Source organism: Myotis yumanensis, unplaced genomic scaffold, assembly GCF_028538775.1.
Source record: "Myotis yumanensis isolate MYYU_CA2020_CCGP unplaced genomic scaffold, mMyoYum1.0.hap1 SCAF_4, whole genome shotgun sequence".
NCBI classification, from domain to species: Eukaryota; Metazoa; Chordata; class Mammalia; order Chiroptera; family Vespertilionidae; genus Myotis; species Myotis yumanensis.
The window spans coordinates 41,295,569-41,320,426 of record NW_027223755.1 but is presented as its reverse complement, the minus strand read 5'-3'; the positions used below and the strand labels follow the sequence as shown (position 1 = coordinate 41,320,426).

At 38.2% G+C, this 24,858-nt stretch overlaps 1 protein-coding gene across 1 annotated transcript in view; it reads left to right on the top strand.

The window, feature by feature from the left end:
- TBCA (tubulin folding cofactor A) overlaps positions 1-24,858 on the top strand; it is a 52,354-nt gene that overhangs the window by 1,430 nt on the left and 26,066 nt on the right. The window lies entirely within an intron of this gene.

The window sequence follows — 24,858 nt, the reverse complement described above, 5'->3', positions numbered from 1 at the left end:
GCTCTGATCTACAGCTTCCTATTTTAAGGACAACACTTCCAAAGTATTTTTTTAAATGTGTGATAATAGGAAGGGAATTGAGATCTCTCTCTCTCTCTCTCAATATATATCTATATATCTGTATTTAAAAGATTTTTTCAGTGACAGTTGAGATATGTAATTAAAAATAGAAATAATTTGCACCATTACTCGCCCCAGCATTCTGTTGTTCACTTTTGCTAGACTTGACTTTGGTTATGCCATTTTAATAAATCTATTTAGTATAGTAGAAGCACCAGGGTATAATGGAGAGTGCTTTACATAGAAAATCACGAGAAATGACTTCTAATGGTAGATTCCCATTAATTACCTATATGATTTTGTCATTTCTTATTCTAATGATCTATACTAGTTTATGAAATTACTCAGTTCAAGTATTATATGCTTACAGTACATGTTCTAGAGAAAACAAACCCATTTAGATAATTAAGAAGCTAAATTTTTAGGCTTTCAAACATTCCCAAGTACTTATGGAAACTGCTTGGAGATAAAGTTTTATTTTCATCTTACTTCAATAACAGCGCATTATCAAATTTTAATGTTGATTCTTCATACTTCATGACATTAAAATCATTTTTTGAAACCTGCATAATTTACTATACAGTATATTCAATTGCTTATAAATTAATGAAAATATCTATCATACATTTTTTCATGGCTTTGTTATTGACATTTTGGAGTGGAGTTCCCCATGTGTACTAAAATTAGATATGTGTGTGTTTTTAGTCCTAAAATTTCTATTTTAGCTATTTATTACACATATTTTGCTTTGGTAGATAACCATCTAATTCTGTAAATATTGTTCCCTACTCTCCTCTCGTTATTTTTCTCTGAAATTTAAGTATAACTCTTTCCATCTTCTGACTTAATATCTTATTTTTAAAATTCTTCATTGTACCTCAGCAAAGAAAAAAAATAGATAAGGGAGATACAGCAACATATCAATGATTGCTGGGGCTGAATGATCATGGGGCTTCATTATATTCTCTATATGTTTAAATATTTTTTCATAAAAAGGTTTTTAAAGGTATGCATTTTTTTCTCCTCCAAATTTAGTTTCAAAGATTTCTTGATTAGTTTCATGATTCAGACATGTTCCTGGTTTTGTGAACACTGGTTTCTTAAAACAGTGGTCTAAAAACCAATTTCTGTTCTCATCACCTTTTTTCTAGTTAGATGTTCATTTCCCATAGCCCTGTTTCTCTTCAGAAGTCATAACTTTTATTTGGAAGAAGAGATTTAAAGTCATCACATTTAAAGTGAGAATTGGACAGCAACAAGGCTGACTTGGTTCTGAGCCTCTGACTCCTAGGACTCCTTACATATCCCCTTCCCAGCAACAGGATTGTTTTTTCAGGACTAATTCTGGCTGTGAAGCTAGAGAAATGTGTGTACTATGGGCTGGGTGGGTAATTGTATTAAGTTTCTTCAAGCAGCAGCCTTTGTCCACATGTGACTTACTGTTAAGTGGGTATTAGTTGGTAAGTTTGGGTCTGGCAGGCTCTTTTTAAACATTTGGATTCATATTCCAGAAAGATTGCTGAACTTATTAATACCTGTGACTGGGTCATAGCTAATCTGGCAGCCCTAGCAGGAAGTTACCAAATATCACTCCAATTTTCTTCTCCAGTGCAGAACTGTCAAATCCTCCCCCATCTTTTTTCATGTCTAGGTGGCATCAGTACCCTGGTTTACCTGGGACTGAAGGCTTTCCGAGGATATGGAAGCTTCAGTGCTAAATCTGGGAAAGTTCCAGGCAAACTAGGATGATTAGTATTCATACCTCTTCTGTAACTAGCTAACATAGCACTGTTTTCTGTGTTATTTGAGACTACTTGCTGATAGTACAACTGTGAATTGAATGTTGTACCTTACTTAAACTAAAATTTGAATGCACTCTGTAAATAATGAATCCATGCCAGAAAATATATGGTCTCTCAGCTAAATAATATGTCCACAATAAGTTTCCAAATAGAATTTATGTTTGTAAGTGTGTTTTTTTAACCAGAGTTATGATAAATTCAAGAAATTCTTTAGCAAGGAAATGTTTTCATCCATTTAACATAAAGAGATATTTAATAACTTTAAAGGCAATTTATTTTCAATAAAACCTGCTAAACTAGCCCACTGGTGAGTGAATTAATTGATTAAAAATACTTTCTTAAATATATCTTTTTAGATTGGTATTGGCTTAAAATCCAGTGTGAACAAAGAATGTTAAAGCATTGGAAATAGCACTGACTTTGGCCCATAGTTCCCTCTGATTAAATGAAAGTGACACCAGTAGATTAGAATGAGACTAGGACAATTCACACTGCAATTGTGTTAGTTTAACTTTAACAATCTTTTAACACTCTTGTTTAAATGTAGCTGACATACCATAATTACAAATCTACAAGCCTTGATTATAGAATTTTACATCATGAATCTGTGGGGAAGTTGTATTGATTTTTTTTTTTAAATAAAGTGCCTTTCCCAAACTGTAGCATCTCCCCAAGTTTGTTTATACCTATACCTCTGATATATAGGTGTGTGTGTATATATATGACACACACACACACACACACACACACTATACAAAAGGCATAAAAACAACATAAAAGTTAAGTAAAATCTCCATGCTATTTGTTAAATTTTTATGTTCATATATTTATGTCATACTGACATATTTTATATATACTAAATATATATTATACGAACTGACATAAAAGTGAAAGATATGAATGACACTATACTTACGTAGACGTAGACATATCGTTTTTACACTTTAGCTTTAGCTGTTTTTACACTTACCATATTTAAAATAATGATGGATAGAAGTGTGGTGGACAATATCTGGGAGAGGTTAAGGACATAGCCCTGTAAATATTCCTGTAAATTTTAGTAACTTTTTTATCTTCTTTTCTCCTCTTTTCCTACATCATACTGTTTTGATTTGATTTAAAGTCAAAATGGCCATCTTCCTACCTTGAAATTTGGCCAACTCTTTTTAGAATTTCTGTAATATACCCAGTTCTGCAAAGTGATAGTCCAAGGCAGTGTCAAAATGGATTATAGGTGGTCAGCTCTTCACCACCTTCTGCCAACTACTTGGCAAGCAGTGACTCTTAGGAGCTACACAGCTGGCAACCAGATGTCTCTTCAAGCTGGGAAGGGAGAAAGCTAAGGCCACTCATGACCATGGTTTTTCCAACACAATCTATATTATTCCACAAGTTGAATGTGGGAATGAAAGATATTTTGACTTGTTTGTGTGTGTCTCTGTCTGTGAATGTATTCTGTTTTCATTGCACTTTTTGTTTGGTAGGATATTTTGAAAATCTGTAGTAATTAATCAAGGTTGAAACATTTTGTTAATAATAGTTCAGAACCCTTAGAATATAAATGCTTAGATGTGTGATCTATTTTATTTCCAATAATACATTTATAGAAGACCATGATTTCTATTGTGAAGCTGTTTTATGTGCACAAATAGAGCTGATTTTTAAATAACATCATAGATCTTGACTGATTCAAGATCACTTATTTATTAGGTACATTTGAAGTGCTTCTTTCTGAGTCCATTCCCTCTTTCTCTCTCTCTCTTTGCCTGTAAGTAATTATTATCTTGAATTTGGTCTTTATAATTCCCATGCATGTCTTTAAATTTTTAATTTATATGAAGATATACATAAACCATATGACAGTATTGTTCTGCTCACTTAACAACTTTATATAAAGATAGATAGGTAGAGCCCTGGCCAGTGTGGCTCAGTTGGTTGGAGCATCATCCTGGACACCAATGAGTCACAGGTTCGATTCTGGTAAGGGCACATATCCAGGTTGCAGGTTCGATCTCTGGTCAGGCTGCAGTGTGGGAGGCGGCTAATCAATGTTTCTCTCTCACATATGTATCTTTTTTAAAAAAATTGATTTTAAAGAGAGAGGGGAAGGGAGGAGAGAAACATCCGTTTGTTGTTCCACTTATGTATGCATTCATTGGTTGCTTCTTATATATGCTCTGACTGGAGATTGAACCCTCAACCATGGACGATGCTCTAACCTACCCAGCCAAGGAGTGTTTTCTCTCTCTCCCCCCCACCCCCTTCCTCTCTCTAAAATTCAATAAAATTTAAAAAATTTTTAAAAGGTATACACACACACACACACACACACACACACACAGAAACCTGGTCATATTGGTTGTTTTGTGAGAGAGAAGCTGTGTAACTGGAGGACAGGGTTGGGAGAAAGTTCTTATAATTTTAAATCATGTGTTACCTTTCAAAATATAAATTAAAATTTTACATAGTGTCATAGGAACATTTCTGTAATTTTTGTGCATATTGTTTTTGAGATTTATTATTGTTTAAACATACAGATCTAATTCATTCTCTTGTATTTTTTCATTCTATTGTTGAATGATATTTAGTTTTATTTTCTCCACTCAGTTTTTTACATTTACAAAATGGTGTTACCATTTACTTTGTTAAATATGACACCTAGTGAACATTCATAACAGTTCGTGTAAGGCAGAATTTCTCAAGCAGTGAGCCCTGAATGGATTACAGGTGTATGAAAGGTATAGTTCTCCTTACCTTTTAGGATGGCCAAGTCTGGCCAAGAACTGCCCTGGGATATATGGGTGAAGAATAGCCCTGACAGAAGGAATAGTAAATACAAAGGCTTGAAAAAGAGAGCAAGGTTGGTCAGTTTGAGGGGCAGCAACCAAGTGAGAGGAGGAGGAGGGGTAGGAGCCACTCTGCAAAGTTGGAGAAAGACTTATAGGACCTAGTGTGTAAGGACTTGAGCTCAGGTCTCAGATCTGTAAAAGTTTCTAAGCTGTCTCCAAAGGTAGTGCTCCCTTCTCTGTGCTCTCAGAGAACTTTGTAGTTTTCACTAAGATAGTACTAAAAATACATTTAAGCTATCTGTTCCATCCACTATACTATTGGTTTCAAAAGTATGGTCTAGAAATCCCTGGGGTCCCTGATATCTTTTCAGGGTATCTGTAAGGTTAAAGTTAGTTTCATAGTAATACTAAGATACTATTTGCTTTGTTCACTTTCATTTGCTCATAATTGTACAGTGAAGTTTTCCAGACGCTATATGATATGTAATATTGCAACAGATTAAATGCAGAAGCATATGAGAATCCAGATGCTTTTTGGGGAAATAGTAGTTTCATAAGAATAAGTTATTGACCACCAAGATGGCGGCATAGGTAAACACCGGAGACTGCTGCCGCAAACAACCACTTCAAAAATACAACTAAAAGACAGAACGGACATCACCCAGAACCACAGGAAAGCTGGCTGAGGAGAGACTCTTCAACTAGAAGGAAAGACAACAGCAAACCGAGGCTCAGAGTAGGCGCAGTGTGGAAAATTTAAAGGTGCGGAGGTGCGCGCGCAAAGCGGGCTGGTGGCTGAGGGCGCGGTTGTCGTTTACAATCAGGAGGGAGTCTCAGACTCTGAGCTCCAGATCCGGGCGAGTCTCTAGGGACTCAGACTCAAACAGGAGAAGCGGGATTGTCTGGCATCAGTTGGAACGTGAGGGCAGCTTTCTCTCCGAGGTTTGCAGCGGTTGCCGGGGTTCTGAGAAGCAGAGCCTCTGGGAACAGGACTGAGAGCAGCCATAACTGCTCCCTCCGCCCGCCCTGTTGATCCCCTGCGACCCGCCCCGCCCAAGCCCTGCGCAGAGCCATTTGCTGGATCGCCTCAGGCAAAGGCTAGATTAGCACCTCCCCAGAGGACAGAAGTTTTCCCGGGCAGACACAGCTGATTCTCACAGCCAGTCGGCCTGGTGGTCAAATCCCTCTAGTATTAACTACAACAATCAAGGCAGTTAATTTGCATATCGCCCTGATTAGCCAATGGGAAGGGTAGCGGAGGTACAGCTAATTACCATGTTTCTCTTTTATTAGTGTAGATAATTCCACACAATATTTTAACACGTAATTTAGCACCCATTTGGTCTGGAAAGAATTAAACTGTGTAAGTGGAAAAACCCAAGTATGTTTAGTTTTTGTAGGAAAGTACTTTCCACATTGTTGAAAATGAGAAGGACTGATGAGGCATACAAGTATGCTAAACAATTGAAATTAATTTCACTTCTAAAAATAGTCCTCAAAGGAGAAAATCTTGTCCTTTTGAAAAATTAAATTGTAGAGCTGACGAAGTACCCCTTAGAGATTCTCTCCTGCCCTTCTCTCTTTCCCTGTTCCCCTACTTCCTACCCCGTCCCCCCAACCAAACAAGAGAGGTAGTTAATTTGCTCAGGATTACCCAGTCAATTACTGGTAGAGCCAGAATCAGGAAACTTTCTAAAATTACAACAATACACTATGTCATATAACAAGTGTGAATTCTTCAGAATTTATTTTTATTTTCTTAATTTATCTTTATTGTTGAAAGTATTACAGATGTCCCCTTTGTTTGTTTCTTTCCCATTGACGCACTCCACTCTGCACTCGTCCATCCAAGGCCTTCACCACTCTATTGTCTGTGTCCAAGGGCTATCTATAATAATAAAAGCATAATATGCTAATTAGACCAGATGTCCTTCTGGACGTCCTTCCTTCCGGACAAAGCCGCAGCGGGTGGGGGCTGTGGCAAATGCCCCGGCGGCAGCGGGCAGGGGCCGGGACCAAGACCCTTGCATGAATTTCATGCATCGGGCCTCTAGTATGCATATAAGTTCCACAGTTAATCACTCCCAACCACTCCCCCACCCACCTTCCCTCTGAAATGTGTCATTCTTTTCTATGCTTCTATGTCTCTGGATCTATTTTGTTCCTAAGTTTATTTTGTTCATTAGATTCCACATATGAGTGAGATCATGTGATACTTATCTTCTCTGATTGGCTTATTTCGCTTATCATAATACTCTCCAGGTCCATCCATGCTGTTGTAAATGGTAAGAATTCTTTCGTTTTTACAGCTTTATAGTATTTCATCGTGTAAATGTACCACAGCTTTTTTATCTATTCATCTGCTGATGGGCACTTGGGCTGTTTCCAAATCTTTAGCTATTGTAAATTGCTTTGATATACATACACACACACACACACACACACACACACACACACACACGGTGCATATATTCTTTCTGATTGGTGTTTCTGGTTTCTTGGGATATATTCCTAGAAGAGGGATCACTGGGTCAAATGAACGTTCCATTTTTAAGTTTTTGAGGAAACTCCATATATAAATTTTTTAAAGTTAGATTTTATTCAAAGTTTGGTCTGTTGACATGAAATGTCCAAACCTGTAGAGAATTTTTGTAAGAGTTTATTTGAGCCAGACTGACAACATGCTTGGGAAACAAGATCTCAAATGTTCTGGAGAATGACAGTTTTACAGTTTCTATTATACCTTTGGAATTAAGGAGAGAATGTGAGGAAGATTACGTGAAGGTGGGAAAAAAGTAAGGGACAGGGCTTGCTTAAGGGGGAGATAAACCTTTTATAGGCCTGGGACGTGACTACCCACCATGACCTCCCCAGTTAGGAATTTATGATGATCCTGGGAGGTTAGTGTCAGTTGAATTTATTAGAGCTCCTTTTTCATCCACAGGTTGATGAAAGTAGGCTCAGTGATCATTGACTATAAGTTATTTTTCAGTTTTATCATTGGAATTTCAGTTTTAAACAATAAGTAAGTGATACCTAAAGAATAACCATTGGTTGTGTTAGAACTAAGTTTAATAAACTGGTCAGCTTTACTTTGTGAACATTTATTTTGTAGTCAGTTCAGCATTAATGATTTTAGGAGAGCATGTGAATTGCTTTGGTTCTTGAGAAGACCATCTTGATTTCTGCCCTTTGGAGACATTTTATAAAGTATGTGCTTTCCATACTGGTGAAAATTATAAGATAAAAACAGATTGGATATGCAGATATGCTAAAACATTTTTTAAATGCAAATCTAAAATTCAAAAATATAAAGAAATACAAATTAAATAGTTTCAAACATTATTTATTGCCAAAGAATCTATCTGGGCAAATAGACTAAGAAGAAACCGAAAAAACTTTAAAAGGCCAATAACACCTTGCTAATAAGAACTAATAGGTACTTAAACTGATGAAAGTGATTCAGACAACAACATATTAACCCCCTACTGTGGCCTGTTTTAAGCTGTTAATAGACATTAGCCTTTTAAAGAAAGACTAACACTTTTGTATGCCTTTCCTAAGCTTTTGATACATTTGTGAACTGTTATACTACTTGCTATATTTGATTATTATAGGTCAGTGCATTTTCCATAATATTTTTGAGAAGTGTTAACTGCTCTGAAAGTTTAGATTCCTTGTAGTCTTTAAAAGTTCTTAATGTAATAAATAATTTTACATTAAGTTTTTTTACTGTAACTATATGTTGTTGGTTATATGGGAAGAATAAATGCTGATGTATTTTTCACTGACAAAAAGAATGTGATAATGATTGCTCTTAAGTTTGATTTTTCTTTTTGCATATTAAGGCCAGAATTTTTTCAAAATTTTTGTATTAGTATTATATCTATAAAATTATAAGTATTATAAAATTATTGGGTATTTCCCACAAATAAGCCTAATTCTTAAAAGTTTGGCCTGTAAGTGTATATGTATGAGGAGGGAGGATTTTAAGAATATAATTTTCTTTAAAATATTGCAAGTAAATTTAAATGATAACTCCCTACATGTTAGAATATTAACTTAAGTTTTTGTTTAGGTAAATGGCTTTTATAACACTTTTTTGAAGAAGAGATTAGAAAATGGTTTTGGATGTTTTATGTTTCATAGTAATTCCAGAAATAAAGCTAGTAGATATTTGGCTTGGTTTTTACAATTTATCTTGAAGAAGCTAATTGTATGATATAAGTAAATGTTTGAAGAATATATTGACTGGATTAAATAATGTTTATGTGATTTGGATAAGTTAAGACTTTAAAAAAATTGCGGGTTTTGATAGTTCTGTGAGGTAAAAACATAAGCATAGTACTTAATTTGTGATCCAGATGCTACAATTTTAGTGACCACAGAAGTGAATGATGCATACACAAAGAGCATTTCTATTATTCCTCATGCCTATTCAAAACCAAGGAAAAATGAAATAAAATGTTTATGAGAGATTGCCTTATACAGTTTATGGGTTTATTATTATGGTTATGAAGTTAATATCTGAAGGGCAGGTTTAAGTCTATGTGTTGAGTTTATTACTGAAGGTAGTAGTAGTATTGGGGCATAGCTTTTTTGTTAGGATTAGTCTTTTGATTAAGATCAAATTTCTTTTTTAAATTGGCTTGAGAGAGAGAGAGGAAAGGAAAGGGGGGAAGAGAGAGAGAGAGAGAGAGAGAAACATTGATTTGTTGTTCCACTTATTTATACATTCAGCAGTTGCTTCTTGTGTGTGCCCTGACCCGGATGGAACCCACAACCTTGATATATCGGGGTGAAGCTCTAACCATCTGAACTCCCTGGCCAGGGCCAAGATAAATTTGTATTATTATACAAAATTATTTTCCCTTACCCTGGAATAGATGTTTATTATAAAGTTAAAATAAGATAAATATTTCCCCCATATTATTTTAGTATCAAATTTTTCACTTTAATGTCCCACGTGGCTGGAATTTTGTTTTCATAAGTTAGAAATAATTGAAACAATGACACAAATCTTCAGTGGCAGTTTGAGATGTTTCTAAAGGCTGACATTCCCTGTTGAGAACCAAATGGACATAATCGTTCGGTCTTCACATGTGTGTTTTACAATCATTGGAACAGGGGTGACTAATAAATTTGAAGACATCAGCAACTAGTTCTTTCCCTAGCAGCAAGCACACAGAAGCTCATTTTTCTTGCAGTTTTTAAGTGACCACCATAACCCGTGAATATCCCTGTCTTTCTTCCCATGGGAAAAATATTTTCTAATAAGCCAGAGTTCAGAGAAAATGTGAGATGATAACTGGCTACTAATGCACTGCCAACCTGGACTGTGATAAAATTTCCCAGGCCTGAGGATTTCTTCATTGAATTTATTTCAACAGCTACTTAGTGAACATTTGCTATGCGTAAGGCACTATGTTAAATATTGACCACTGTTCACCAGAACTTTGTTACTCAGTTTTTGCCCAAAAAATGGCGCCCCAATGGGGCTCAATTCTTAGTTGAAAGAGCATTCATAAGTGCTTTGTAACACATAACATGTGATATATCTTAGCTTAACATTCCTTAATAACAGATGTTCAGGTGAAAATTAAGACTCGTATCTTCCTTGAAATTGGTGACATTTCTCTTAAATACAGTGTTACTAAACTTAAGTAAACTAGGTTTGTGACTTAAAGTAAATTCATTTTAGTAACAGAAAGCATTTTTAATTAAAAACAAATATTACAACATTGTTCTGAATTACAAATAAATATGATTCAAAGTACTGCTCTGAAACCAATGCGTGATGAGAAAAATCTGAAAAGGGAATGGAAATTTTATATCACTTTTATAGTTGAATTGCTGAATACTAATGTTTTCTGCTTCTAAAATTTTGGCATTTAGCTTCCTTTTGCTTATTTTGGCAACATAACAAGGCATGGGAACAGCAGTGTTAGTTAATATTTTTTGAGCTTTCACTATGTGCCATACATTAGCTAAGCACATAATGTGTGTGTCTTTTAACCATTACAATTCTCATATGAAGTAGTTGTTGTGAACCCCATTTAATAGATGAAGAAATTGAGTTTAAATAATTTGCCCAAAGATAAACAGCCATCAAGTGGTAGAGCAAGGATGAGAGAGCACCTGTTGTGACACCAGTACACTTGACTATACCCTTTTTAATTTTAAGAAATTTATAAAGGAGATGAGACTGACTCTGTGAAGTCATTGGATATAGGAAAATGAATAACACACACTGTTTTCAAGGAGCTCCTGATGTCAGAGAAAGACAAAAGTCACAGAATTAAGGACAGAATGCTACATGAACCCAGATTAGGTTATGGCAAACTGCCTCTAGGGCAGGGTTTTTCAACCTTGGCATTTTGACATTTTAAGCTGGATACTTCTTTGTTGGGGGCCAGGAAGGCTGTCCTTTACATTGTAGGGTGTTTAACAGCATCCATGCCCTCTACCCACTAGATGCCAGTAGCACCTGTCCCCCACACACACTTGTGACAACCTAAATTGTCATATAGCTCCCAGGGTGGGGGGCAGGGTAGGGAATAAAATTGCCCCTGCTGAGAACCACTACTCTAGGGTTAAAGAGGCTTATCATCAATGACATTTGAGTGGGCTCTTAAGGCTGATTACAGGTCACATTCTATTTTTTTTTTTAAATATATTTTATTGATATTTCACAGAGAGGAAGGGAGAGAGATAGAGAGAGTTAGAAACATCGATGAGAGAGAAAAACATCGATCAGCTGCCTCCTGCACACCTCCTACTGGGGATGCGCCCACAACCCAGGTACATGCCCTTGACCGGAATCGAACCCGAGACCTCTCAGTCCGCAGGCTGACGCTCTATCCACTGAGCCAAACCGGTTTCGGCGACAGGTCACATTCTAGATAGAACTATATGTATAAAAGCATGGAGATGTGACTCAGTATATTTCATTTGGGAGACAATGTTTGTGATGGTTGGAGTAATTAGGATGTGTGGGGACTGAGGAGTTAGTAAGAGATAAGGTTGATAAAATAAATTAGGACCCAGTTGTATGTCATGCTAAGAAGTATAGGTGTTTTTTTTTTTCTATAGGTAGTAGAGAGCCATCATAGGTTTACTAGGTGTATCGGTTAATAATTCGGATTTTGTAATCAAAGAAAACACGATAATTTCAAGAGAAACATCAAAAGTGCTTTATTCAAAATAATGTCCATCGCTAGCTACACATTTCCCCCATCTTTCAGGTAATTTGTGGATACCGTCCCAAAAGAACTTTTCTTATTTTGAGGCAAACCATTCAGAGACCCAATTTTCCACTTCTTCATATGTTTTGAAGTGCTGCTCAGAAAGTGCATGTGCCAGTGATTGGAACAAATGGTAATCTGAAGGAGCAAGGTCTGGTGAATATGGCGGGTGGGTTAATACTTCCCAGGCAAGATCTTTTAAACGCAGTGGTTCTCAACCTTGGCTGCACATTAGAATCACCTGGAAATCTTTTTAAAATCTTCTAGAATGAGGCCCAGAAATGAGGATTTTAAAAAGATTCCCAGGTGATTCTAATGTGCAGCCAAGGTTGAGAACCACTGTTTTAACGTGTCTTTAACTGGTTTTGAAGTGTGTGATGGTGCGTAATCATGAAGCAAAATTACTTTGCCGTGTCTTCTGGCCCATTCTGGTCGTTTCACGATCAAAGTGTGGTTCAAATTGATTATTTGTTGTCGGTAGCGATCAGTATTAACGGTTTCACCTGGTTTTAGAAGCTCATAATACACCACACCTTCCTGATCCCACCAAACACAGAGCATTGTCTTCTTTCCAAAGCAATTTGGCCTTGCAGTCGATGTTGATGGTTGACCTGGATCAACCCATGATTTTGTGCGTTTGGGATTCTCAAAATAAATCCACTTTTCATCGCCAGTCACAATTTGATGCAAAAAAGACTTTCCTTCGTGCCGTTGAAGCAACATTTTACTGATGACTTTCGGTTTTCCATTTGTCTTTTGTTCAGTTGATGTGTGGCACCCATTTTCCTTCCTTTAAAATCTTTCCCATTGCTTGTAAACAATCGGAAATTGTTTGCTGAGCAACGTTTAATCTTTCTGCAAGTTTTTTTTGAGTTTGACACGCATCTTCATCCAATAATGCTTGTAATTGTTGGTCTTCAGACTTTTTCGGTTGACCTGGACGTTCTTTGTCTTTCACATTGAAATCATCACTTTTAAAGCGTTTAAACCAGTGTTCACAAGTATCTTGAGATGGAGCATGTTCACCATAAGCTTCTCGAAGTATTCAGCAGCACTTTTCTTCAAAATGAGGTAATGAATTAAAACTTCCCGCAAATGCTCTTTTTTTTTTTTTGGCACGAAATTTTAACATTTTTAAGCGTAAAAATATCTATGATGTTAACACCTTCAGCAAATTTGACATATGAAGTTTTGAAGCTTGCTGTCAATACAACAAAATAGCATACATATCAAATCGCATATATATCAACATTTGTGTAACTCCATCCAGTGAAAAAAATCTGCATTAACCGGTACACCTAGTATAGGTGAGTGACAATCTGAATGAACCTCACAGAATTTACTTGCCTCCACTTCTTTGTATCATCAAGTAAGTTCTTTGAGGACAGAGACCATGTCACTCTTGTTCGCCATTACATCCCTAGTGCCTACGAAGATACTTGGCACAACCTTGTGAGATAGGAAGGATACTAATAGGGAATTTATAGATGTGAAAACTCTTAGAAGAGGTTTTAGTGGCCATGAGAATGGAACTTGAAGACCTTCATACTCAGGGAGTGTAATAATCAAGGGCCCCAGCTACTGAACTGTGAAAACTGTTACAACATTTTTTCTCCAGGCCTCACTTTTCATGAGCTGCTGGACAGCAAGTGGCAGACTCACCTTTTCCTGAGAGACGTGCATAGCCTTCCCAAACCTTCTAAAATTGCATGGCAGTCTAGGATGCTTCTAACCTTTCCTCACTCTCCTTCATTCCCAGTCCAACTTGCATCATTATCCAATGACTCTCCTAGCCTTTGCCAGCCACCTTCCCATTTACTCTCTCAGGAGTGTTTGCACTGATAAAATTCTTGCAGGTTTAATCCCATTTTAGTGTTTGCTTCTCCAAGGCCCAGAACACAGAAATTAAGTGACTTTCAAAAGAGCACACAGTTATTAAGTGGCAAAATAGATTAGACAATCTAGGGCTTGGGTCTGTTAGTCCATGCCTTTAACCATTCATTATATGCTATTTTTTAGTAAGGCAATAACTTTTGACTGGCATTTATTTCTCCTAGCTAATCTTTTGAGTCTAATGGTGTGATAAAGTGCCTTAATTCTGTAGTTGATTACCAAGCCTTTAAGAATCTCATCCGGCCAGTGTGGCTCAGTGGATGAGTGTTGACCCATGAACCTGGAGGTCATGATTTGATTCCCAGTCAGGGCACATGCCCAGGAGGCAGGCTCAATCTCCAGTAGGGGCCATGCAGGAAACAATCAATAATTCTCTCTCATCATTGATGTTTTTATCTCTCTCTGCTTCCCTCTCTCTGAAATCAATAAAAACATTTTTTTAAAAGGATCTCAGATAGTTATTCCACAGCCCAATTAAGAATTTTCTGGCTATTGTTTTCATGTTATAAACAATGGTATGGGAGTGGAAGAAAATACAATATGCAATTTATGTTTTGTTAAATTTCTGAGATTTTTTCAAATCCCCAAATTTTCAAACAATAATTTCCTTAGATTTCTCTACTTATTATTATCACTGTCACTAGCAATTTACTTTCTTTTCTGGGTCTTTTTCCTGCAAGAAACAAAATGTGTGTGTGTTTTAATTCATTTACTAAAATTATATCACACAAGGATAAAATAAAGAACAGAAAAACTACATTGAAATTTGATGCTGGACAGTTGTCAGACTCATTCACAATATTGGTGACTTATTTCTGAATGCTGCCTTCTCAGCTCATAATCTTTAGAATTGTATTTTAACCAAAATTAAAACTATATTATATGAACACAAGAGGCCCGGTGCATGAAATTCGTGCACGGGTAGGGTCCCTAGGCCTGGCCGGCGATCAGGGTCTTCTGGCTGCTGGCCAGGGCCTGCCTTCATTCCGCGCTGCGCCCTGGTGGTCAGCACACATCATAACGAGCGATCGAACTCCAGGTCAAACTCCCAAGGGGACACTTTGCATATTAGCCTTTTATACATATAGATTTTTGGGTATTTACTGAAAGTTAAGTCTTCAAATGTTATAGTCCCCAAATGTCCTTTGTATTCTCTTGGAGACCATTGACACTGGCGAGATAAGAAATGTCCAAACTTGTAGAGAATTTTTGTAAGAGTTTATTTGTACCAAACTGATGACATGCCAGAAAGCAAGATCTCAAGTGCTTCTGAAGAATGGCAGTTTGCAGCTTCTTTTTTTTGCATCTGAAATTAAGAAGGGAATTTAAGAAAGATTACATGAAGGTGGGAGAAAACAAAATAGGATTTGGATTATAGGATAGTTAAGATTATGTGTTCTCTTAAGGGTGTTTATTTCTAAGGTGAGTTAATCTAGATGCACAGAAGTAATGGACAGGGCTTGCATAAGGCAAAGATAAATCTTTTACTAAAGTAATATGCCTGTGGTGTGACTATCCACTATGACCTGCTCAGTTAGGAATTTATGATCAGATCACCCTGTGAGGGTACTTTCTGTAGAACCCTATTTTCATCCAGTTTTATGGCCAGAAAAATACGGAGTAGAAGGGGGAAATGAGTGACAGACATGTAGAGGAACGGGACATAAGGTAATAGAAAGGGGAGTAAGAGGTGAAAGAAAGAATGAATGTTACTTGCTTTGGACTATGGGCCTCATGAAACAGGAGGTCATGGTTCAGTTCCAGGTCAGGGCACGTGCCCAGGTTGCAGGGGGTGTGCAGAAGGCAGGCGATCAATGATTCTCTCTCATCATTGACGTTTCTATCTCTCCCTCTCCCCATGTCTCTCACTCGTCTCTCCCCTTCTATTCCCTACTTACTGGCCATAAAATAACATTACACTTATTTTCATTAAAGGGTGAAGCTCCTTGGGAGTGACAAAACATGCTTTATTCTCTTTGCAGTCTTCAGAATCCAGGATAGTGCCTTAAACTTAGTAGTTATTCAAGAAGTTTTTGAGAGCCCTGGCTGGGGTGGCTCAGTTGGTTGGAGCATCATCCTGTACATCAAAAGGTTGTGGATTCCATTCCCAGTCAGGGCACATACCTAGGTTGTGGGTTCAACCCCTAACGAGGGCGTGTATAGGAGGCAACCGATCGATGTTTCTCTCTTGCCCTTACTCTCTCTCTAAAATACATATGTGTGTGTGTGTGTGTGTATATGTATATATATATGTATGTATATATATATGTATATACAGACACATATATATCCACACACACATTTATGTATATATATTATATATATAAATATATATATATATATATAAATATATATATATATATATATATATATATATATATATATATATATATAAAAACTTATCCTTGGGTGAAGTTTTATAGGGGGGAAAAAGAAGCGTTTGATTCAAAGCTAAATGACTGGCTGGTAAATCAGTGCTCACAGTTCTTCAATCCTTAATTGTTAGAGTGAGTACTCTGATTAGGCTAACTAGAGTGGCCTCTCAGGATAGAAAGTATTCCCTGAACTGTATCAATAGCAGCCTGAGAGGTACATGAAATTTAGCCAAGGGCCAATTCCAGACTCAAGCCAATTTCCCTACTCTCTGTTTTAGGGCTTGTAAATATATCAACTTTTGAATATCAAACCTTTCTTCAGGTCTTTTTTAACCATGCAGTTTCTTCTGACTAGCACATCCCCAACATACAGCTCAGATTAAGATTTATTAGTCCTTAATTTTTAGGTCTCTTCTTAATCATTACTTCTTGCCTGAAGTCTTCCCTGGCTAATGGCAGAATCAGTGCTCTTCGTATGTGTCCCATGCACCATCAAACCTACAGACTTAACTGCATCTGCACCCTTACTTTCCTCATTACTTCCTCTTAGAATCAAAGATCTGAACCTTTTATGGAAAGCCAACATTCTACTTGTGCTCTAAATGCCATCCTGTCTAGCCCTTTGTGTTTGTCTCTTCTCTTTTCTGTGTCTTTAATTTCTTTATCAGTTTCTTACCAAGTATCCAAGCATGATGAAGTCACTGACATCTTAAAGAATCAACACCAACCTTTATCTCATTTTCCTCCCTAGGAGCCATACTTGTCAAAAGAGTTGTCTGTATTCACAGGCTCCACACTCCAACCTCTCAGTCACTTCTTAACCCACTGTAGTCTGGTTCTTTTCTTACCAACAGTGGTGAAACAAAGCTCACCCATATACTAATATGGATGGGCACATTAGCTCTGGACATTTTCACTTTAATGTCACATGGGTACCTCAAACATAGCATGATCTAAAAGATACTAGTTGTATGTTTTTCCTTTCCTGTGCTCCTTCTTATATATTTTTCTCTTGGGCTCCTTCTCTCAGACAGTGGCACTATTTTTGGCTTCTCCCACATCCATCATTCATCACTAAAATAATTTTCAACTTTATCTACATCTCTTATTTCCCACAGCTACCACCTGGACTAGCCACCACATTCATTCTTCTGGATTACTACCATACTCTCTTGTCTACCTGACCCTAGTCTATGGCCCCTCTCTATTGCATTCTCCATAGTGTAGTTATAGTGATATTTGAAAAAGGCAAATATGATTATGCCTCTTACCTAATATGATTGTCAGTTACATTAAGGAAAATTCCAAGTATGGCCTTATAAGATTACATTCTGGGGCCCTGCTCTCTTGTGTAGCTTTATCTCTTGCTATTATCCTCCACACTCAAAGAATCCTCTTAATTCTCAAACCAACTTTCCATACTCTTTCTTGCTTTAGAATCTTTCATTGTTCTTTTTTGGTACCTACAATGCTGCCTTCCTGCTTGCTACTCCTGCCACATACCCTTTCTCCTTTGCTCTGTTAATTCTTACTCATCCATCAAATCCTAACTTTGATATCACTTTCTTGGGAAAGCCTTTCCTAACCATCTTTTCTCACCTCCCATTTAATTTGGCTCTGCTGTAAGACAAAATAAATATTCTCCCCAAAAGATCACTATACTTTACTGAAAGAGTTGTGGTTAGGTTTTAGATTTTAATGTCATATTCTTATTTGGATAACTGGGTTTCTGGTTGTAAATTTCTTTAGTATCTTTTTTTATAGGCCTCCAGGGAGCCTTTTACTTGCTACTATGTTTCAAAAGAAGAAAATTATGAGATGAGGACTTGATAAATAGTTAAGAAAGGTATTTCTAAGGGAAGAATTTAATTTCTGCTCCTTGGTCTTATTAATAATGCAGGTAACCTCAAATATATATATCTTACCTAATAATAGACAAACATGTAAATTGACCATCCCTCCGCTATGCTCACAAGCTAATCAGGAGAGTATGCAAATTAACCCAAAAAAGATGGCGGTTAATTTGCATACGCAGGCGAGGAGCGAAGACTGAAGGCTTAGGCCGGAGCAGCGAAGACTGAAGGCTGAAGAGGCTTCGCTTCTCCACTGCAGCCGGATCGAAGGCCTGGGTCCCGGGTGCCGGAGAAAAACCAGTGCCGGCATCAGGGGAAGGAAGGCCTATTGCACGAATCTCTTCATGCAACGGGCCTCTAGTGTGTGTGTGTGTGTGTGTGTGTGTGTGTGTGTGTGTATACTGCTTCTGTAAAGGGACTGGTGGGCCTCTTTTGACTTTGAAATACTGGTCTCAGTAGTATATTTCCCTTGGGAGATGGGCAGGGAGAAGTGATCCAACCAAAGATGACTCCTTCTCTATAGAGCAGCTTATTTCAAACTTTTTTGATCCAACCTAGAATAATATATTTTATTTTGCATCATGACACAGTATGCCAATGCATATACATATATAAAACTGAAATAAAGTTTAATGAAATATTCATATTTTTACCTTTGTGATGCACTCTTTGTGTTTTCAGTTCTATTCTATAAAAACAATGCTGATCACAACCCAGTCAATTGATTTCTGGTGTCATGGATTACAATGCTGATTAATGGGTTACAAATAGCCTTTTGAAAATACTCCTATAGAAGTATCTGGTGCCTAGAATCCATTTTCAGATTGGTCAGTTCAACAAGCAGAATCACAGCCAAGTGGGAACCCTTGAGATGGGAAGGACTTGAGAAACAGTTACCGAATACCTCTTATATACATAGTTTTGGACCAGGAACTATACTTATTTTATATTCTCTACCACATTGTAGTTAGTCTTTCTATTTTACATGGGGAAACTGAGGCTCAGACAGGCAAGTAACTCATTTAAGGTCATATAAAGGCATTTGCACCATGTCGTTGTGTCTCCCAAGTAACATTGCAGTATACATGGGAAACTTAGAAGGGAATTAGTGACATTTAGGTGTCTTCAAAATTTTATAGTGGAAAATAACAATAAAAAGCCCCATTAAATGTGAGTTGAGACAGGCATAAACATTGACAAACAGTTAAATAGTGATAGATTATATTGGCTTTCCAGAAAGCTTAAGTTCTTCATGCCTCTGCTCAGCCAAGGGATAGAAGTAATATTCTTAAGGCTGAGATATATGGGGTTTTCTTATTGGTAAGTAAATGAAATATTCAGAAGCTTTACTACTGCACCAGAGCAGATAATAAGGCAATTAGAACTGTTAAATTGATGAAACACCAGACTGGGATGAATTATATCATAATTGCAAAGTAAACAAGAAATTTTACAGCAACTTTTGAGACCTAAAGATGAAAGGCATATTAGTAAACTGAAAGGAAATTGATAGTTACAGTTCTAGATTTATTGACCTGAAAACCCCAACTAAGCATTTTAGGGTGGTTTAGAATATATTTATCAGCTTTGCAAATAAATAGAAAAAATTATCAGTCTATGCTGATAGCTTAACTTCTTCCATTAATAAAATAAATTTAAGATCTATTTCTTCCTTTCCACTTTTTGTGCTGCAACATACTCTAGAGATCATCTAGAGCAGTCCCTCATTTTACAGATGTTGTAAACCTGAGACCTATAGAATTTAAGCAGCTTGCTTACCTAAGATCACATTTCAAAGTAGTCAAGAATTGGAACTAGAACCCAGGTCACATGACATTCCATTGGCTTAACTTTTATTTAACTTGAGTAGGAACATTGATGAATGACTTCTTATATAAGCTGATTTATGGAATACTGTACTTCGTTTAAAATTCCAATCACATTAGTAATCCCACTGCTAACACATAACGCACTATTTGCCAAATATAGCTGGAAGACAGATGTGGAGATAAGCTAGCCTTTCATGATTCTGTAAGGAATTGACTCTGCTGTTTCATTTTTAACAAAAGCTTTGGATTATATTTTTCAATGTAATAATCAGATCTGCAAATGAAGACAGACTTCTGGTAGACTTCTTAGTAACATGAGCCTTTTCATATTTATGTCAAAAACTTCAAAAGTGGCTGGTTTAAGCAATCAGGAAAACCAATTATAAGCTCTATCTTCCTTTAGAAAACTTTTGGGAATATTATCCTCATATATTTCCAAAAGTTCTTTCTGGGTTCCAGGAACCATATATACATATGCCTTTAATTTAAGCAGGCACAACTAAATTCCATTGTTTTAGTTAACTAAATGTTAGATCTCTAATATTCATCATCTGTGTTATCCTATACTAGAGGCCCGGTGCACGGATTCGTGCACTGGTGGGGTCCCTTGGCCTGGCCTGTGGGATCAGGCCAAAATGGGCTCTCTGACATCCCCTAAGGGGTCCTGGATTGTGAGAGGGTGCAGACCAGGCTGAAGGACCCCACTGGTGCAATGGGCCGGTTTTGGCCAATCCCCACAGACCAAGCTGAGGGACCCCACTGGTTTCGGCCCGATCCCCGCAGGCCAGGCTGAGGAACCCCACCGGTGCATGAATCCGTACACTGGGCCGGTTTCGTCCCGATCCCCACAGGCCAGGGCGAAGGACCCTACCGGTGAACAAATCCGTGCACTGAACCTCTAATATGCATATAAGATCTTTGTTTAATCTCTTCCCGCCCCCGCCCCCCAGCCCCTTTCTGAGGTTCATCAGTCTGTTCCATGTTTCCATGCCTGTGGTTTCTGCTCCTGTGTTGAGTGTCTGCCCCCTGGTGGTCAGTGTACATCATAGCTACCAGCCAGTCGGCCAGTCATTTAGGCTTTTATACTAGTATATCTACACTAATCTACACTAATAAAAGAGAAACATGCAAATTTGTGTCACTCTGCTACACCCACCAGCCAATCAGGATGAGTATGCAAATTAACCAAACAAAGATGGCAGTTAATTTGCATATGCAGGCACAGAGTGAAGACTGAAGATGACTGAAGACTGAAGAGGCTTGGCTTCTCCACTGCAGCCGGAGCAGAGAAGCCAAGCCTCGCTGTTGCAGGCAGAGCGCAGGAGCCAAGCCTTGCTGCTGTGGCCAGACCAAAGGCCTGGGTCCCGGGTGCCGGAGGAAAACCAGTGCCGGCAGCCAGGGGAAGGAAGGTCTATTGCGCAAATCTTCGTGCAATGGGCCTCTAGTATAGCTAATAAAAGCCTAATATGCAAATTGTCCCCTTGGGCGGTCATTTAACCAGGAGTTCGACCGCTTGCTATGACATGCGCTGACCACCAGGGGGCGGCGCAGAACATGGCAGGCATTGGCAACACAGTGCTGGCAACAGGCGGCAGTGGAGGCGCTGCCGGCCCCAGTGGGCCCCAACGGGCCCCAACAAGAGCAGGACCAGGCAGGATGGTGGAGCAGGTGAACGGGCGGCGCCAAGTCAAGGCAGGTGCGAGCAGAGGCCCGATCGCCACGCAGACGGCGACTGGCACGGGGGGGGGGGGGGGGGGGGGCAGGGCCGCTGCCCAGCTTTCAGGCACTGAGGGAGCCAGGTGGGGGTCTGGCCCTGATAGATTGCCCCACAGACGGCGACCAAAATAATTAATACTTTCATGAAAATTAAATTCAAGTTGTAAATATGGAATAAAAACGAGCCGTTTAATCATACCAAAGGTAAGGATGGCATTATATTGTTTATTCGGGATAGTTTTTCTGTGTTTTAGTTGTAATTCCAGTTTGGTCCTGGGAGCATGTCAGTATAGTTTCTCCACTTACTCCACCGCTGATGGCATTATATTGAATTGGGGGTGGTGTTCTGCATCATGCCATGGGTGTTGTGTTAAATAGTCTTATTTAAATGTTATTCGTTACCGGGAAGAAAAAGTGCAAAAAAATATGCAAAGGATGCAAAACTTTAATTGTACTTAGAACTGAAAAGAGCTAGAGTGGTGAGACATGCCTGGGTAGATAAGCACAGTGAAATTTCCTTTGAGGGGAAAATAGAGCAGATTAAGTGCATTAAAATGTTTTGTTTCTAATTTGGCATTTACCAATCTCAATAAAAATTGTGTACCCCAGTTAAGAACCTGTCTTTCATGTAGTGACTCTTTATTCAAGGTATCAATAAACCCAAATCTCTCAATAATATGCAAAACATAGATAAATGATTTCATAGGCCATAAGATACCTATTTGTTTATAGAAAAACATTTTTAAGATTGAGAGAAATTCTGAAACAGGCAACTTGTCATCACTCTGTGGAGAAGCTACAGTTCTAGAAAATGATTTTAGTAGTATCCCAAATCACTAACTGGAAAGATATTTTCATTTTTCTTTAAAGGTACTTTAAGGAGAAAAGATTGTAATAAGTTTATTCAATATCAGTAACAGCCACCCTGAATATTAAGTTAATGAGACTCTACCTAGAAATTACCTCTCAAGTTTTATGGAAGTTTCTCTTCTTAAAAAAATAAACTTGTTAACTTTCACTTTACCATTAAATTAAAATATTTTATTTTATTTGTGGGAAGTGCTCTCTTATCCACATAAGACTTAGAAGCCATAAAGGTAAGATTGATAGACTTGACTATATAAACATTATAAAATAAAATTTCTTTAGGAAAACAGCAAGAAAGGAGGTAAAAGAGGAAAAATAAAAAAAGTGGAAAGACAAATGACCTATTGGGGAAAGTATTTATTAACTGCATGAGAGATAAAGGATAAATTAATAAAGAAGAGATGAATACCCCAGCATAAAAGTAAGAATATAGATAGGAAGTTTACACACAAAGAAAGAAGTAGGATTGGATGACATATAAAATATTAATAATAGCACTATGTACTACATATGGTTATAAGCACTTTAGAGATATTAACTTATCACAGACTGTGCCCTCTCACAGTCTGAGACCCCTCACTCCTTACCACCCGCCTGCTAGCTGCTCCTTATCGCTCAGCTCACTGCTCCTTAGCGCTTCCGCAGAGGCGGGAAAGGCTCCCACCACCGCCACTGTGCTCACTAGCCATGAGCCTGGCTTCTGGCTGAGCACACTGACCACTGGGGGGAAGCTCCTGCATTGAGTGTCTGCCCCCTGGTGGTCAGTGCGCATCATAGTGATCAGTCATTCTGGTCATTCTGGTCATTCTGCTGTAATGGCCGCTTAGGCTTTTATTATATAAATGATATTATTGTCAGACACTGTTTTCTTGCTTTACAGTTGAAGAAGCTGAAGCACCAAGAATTTAAATAACTTTGAACCAGTGGATCTAGCATTCAGATTCAGACAGTCTGGCTTCAGACTCTACCCTTAATTACTATATCTCAATAATCACAAAAATGCAAATAAGCACAGCAATGATATTATTGGTCACCTATAATATTTGCATGGATAAAAACACCAATGCCAAGTGTTGGTGAGAGAAATGGGCTTTATTCTCACTCTTGGTGGGAATGTCAATTGGTACAATATTTGTGGAGGGCAATTTGGCAATACATATCACTAAGTAAAATCCATATAACCTTTCACATAGAAATAGCATGCTAAGATTTTCGTCAAAAGAAGATAAGCAGACAAGGGTAAAGATATATGTTTAATGATGTTCATCTCAGTGTTTATAATGCTATTGAAAATTGGAAATAATTTAAATATTTCATCTATAGGATATTGTTTAATATAGTACTAATCAATTACACACAGTTGTACTATCAAAATGTTCTTTGTTTTTAAACAGAGCATATCGGTATCATTTAACTTTTTCAATACTCAGATTTATGGCTGTCCTTTATTATAAATAAAATAATCCCATAGGGATTATCAAGTTGTTGAGGTCTTTATATTCTACACTAAGGGCCCAGAGCATGAATTCGTGCACCTTGAAAGGAACTGTGGGCCTTGAGGCTGCGGTGAGCACAGGGGCGGGTCTTGGCCCATCCTCCATGCCTCCGCCTGGCATCTCCTGCCCCGGCCCCCTATCTGCCAGCAGCTCCGCTCCTGCCACCGCTGCTCCCACGTGCTGATGGCGCTGGTCCCGCTCACACCCGCTGACGGTGTGGAACAATTGGGGCCGGCACCAGCAGCGGGTGCGAGCGGGGTGGGCTCCATCAGCAGGTTTGAGTGGTGGCTGCTGCCCCGATTGCCCCTCAGGAGCGGGGGGGTGGGGTGGAGAAGCCCTGAGGGGCGATCAGGGCCAGCAGCTGCCACTGCACCTGCTGACAGCACTGAGTGATTGGGACCGGTGCTGGGCGCCAGCAGTGGGTGTGAGCAGCAGCTCCAGCACCAGCAGCAGGTACAAGCGGAGCCGGCCCCGGCAGCAGGTGCGAGTGCAGCAAAGGATTTTCAGTAACCACCAGAGGCTTGCCCCACAATGGTCTGGCACCCCTGCTCACCTGCTGCTAATGCCCGCCATGTTCCGCGCCCATCCCCTGGTGGTCAGCACACATCATAGCGACCAGTTGTTTGGTTGTTCCGCCATTCAGTCTATTTGCATATTAGAGTTTTATATATATAGATGAAATGACCCTAACTGCCTTGGTTTATGTGGTTCTTCTTTCCTTTCCTAGTCAGATTTTCATCATTTTATATAGTGACTGTTTTCTTTTTTTAAAAGCCTTGAATATCGTTTTATGTTCTTGTTTTTTGTTTGTTTGTTTCTTAATGTAAGAAAAGAGATCCAGAGTTTTTGGATTTATAAAATTTTCCTATAAATGTCAAGTAAATAATAAATAATTTTATCCCCAAAAATGAATTTATACTAATAATATCACATT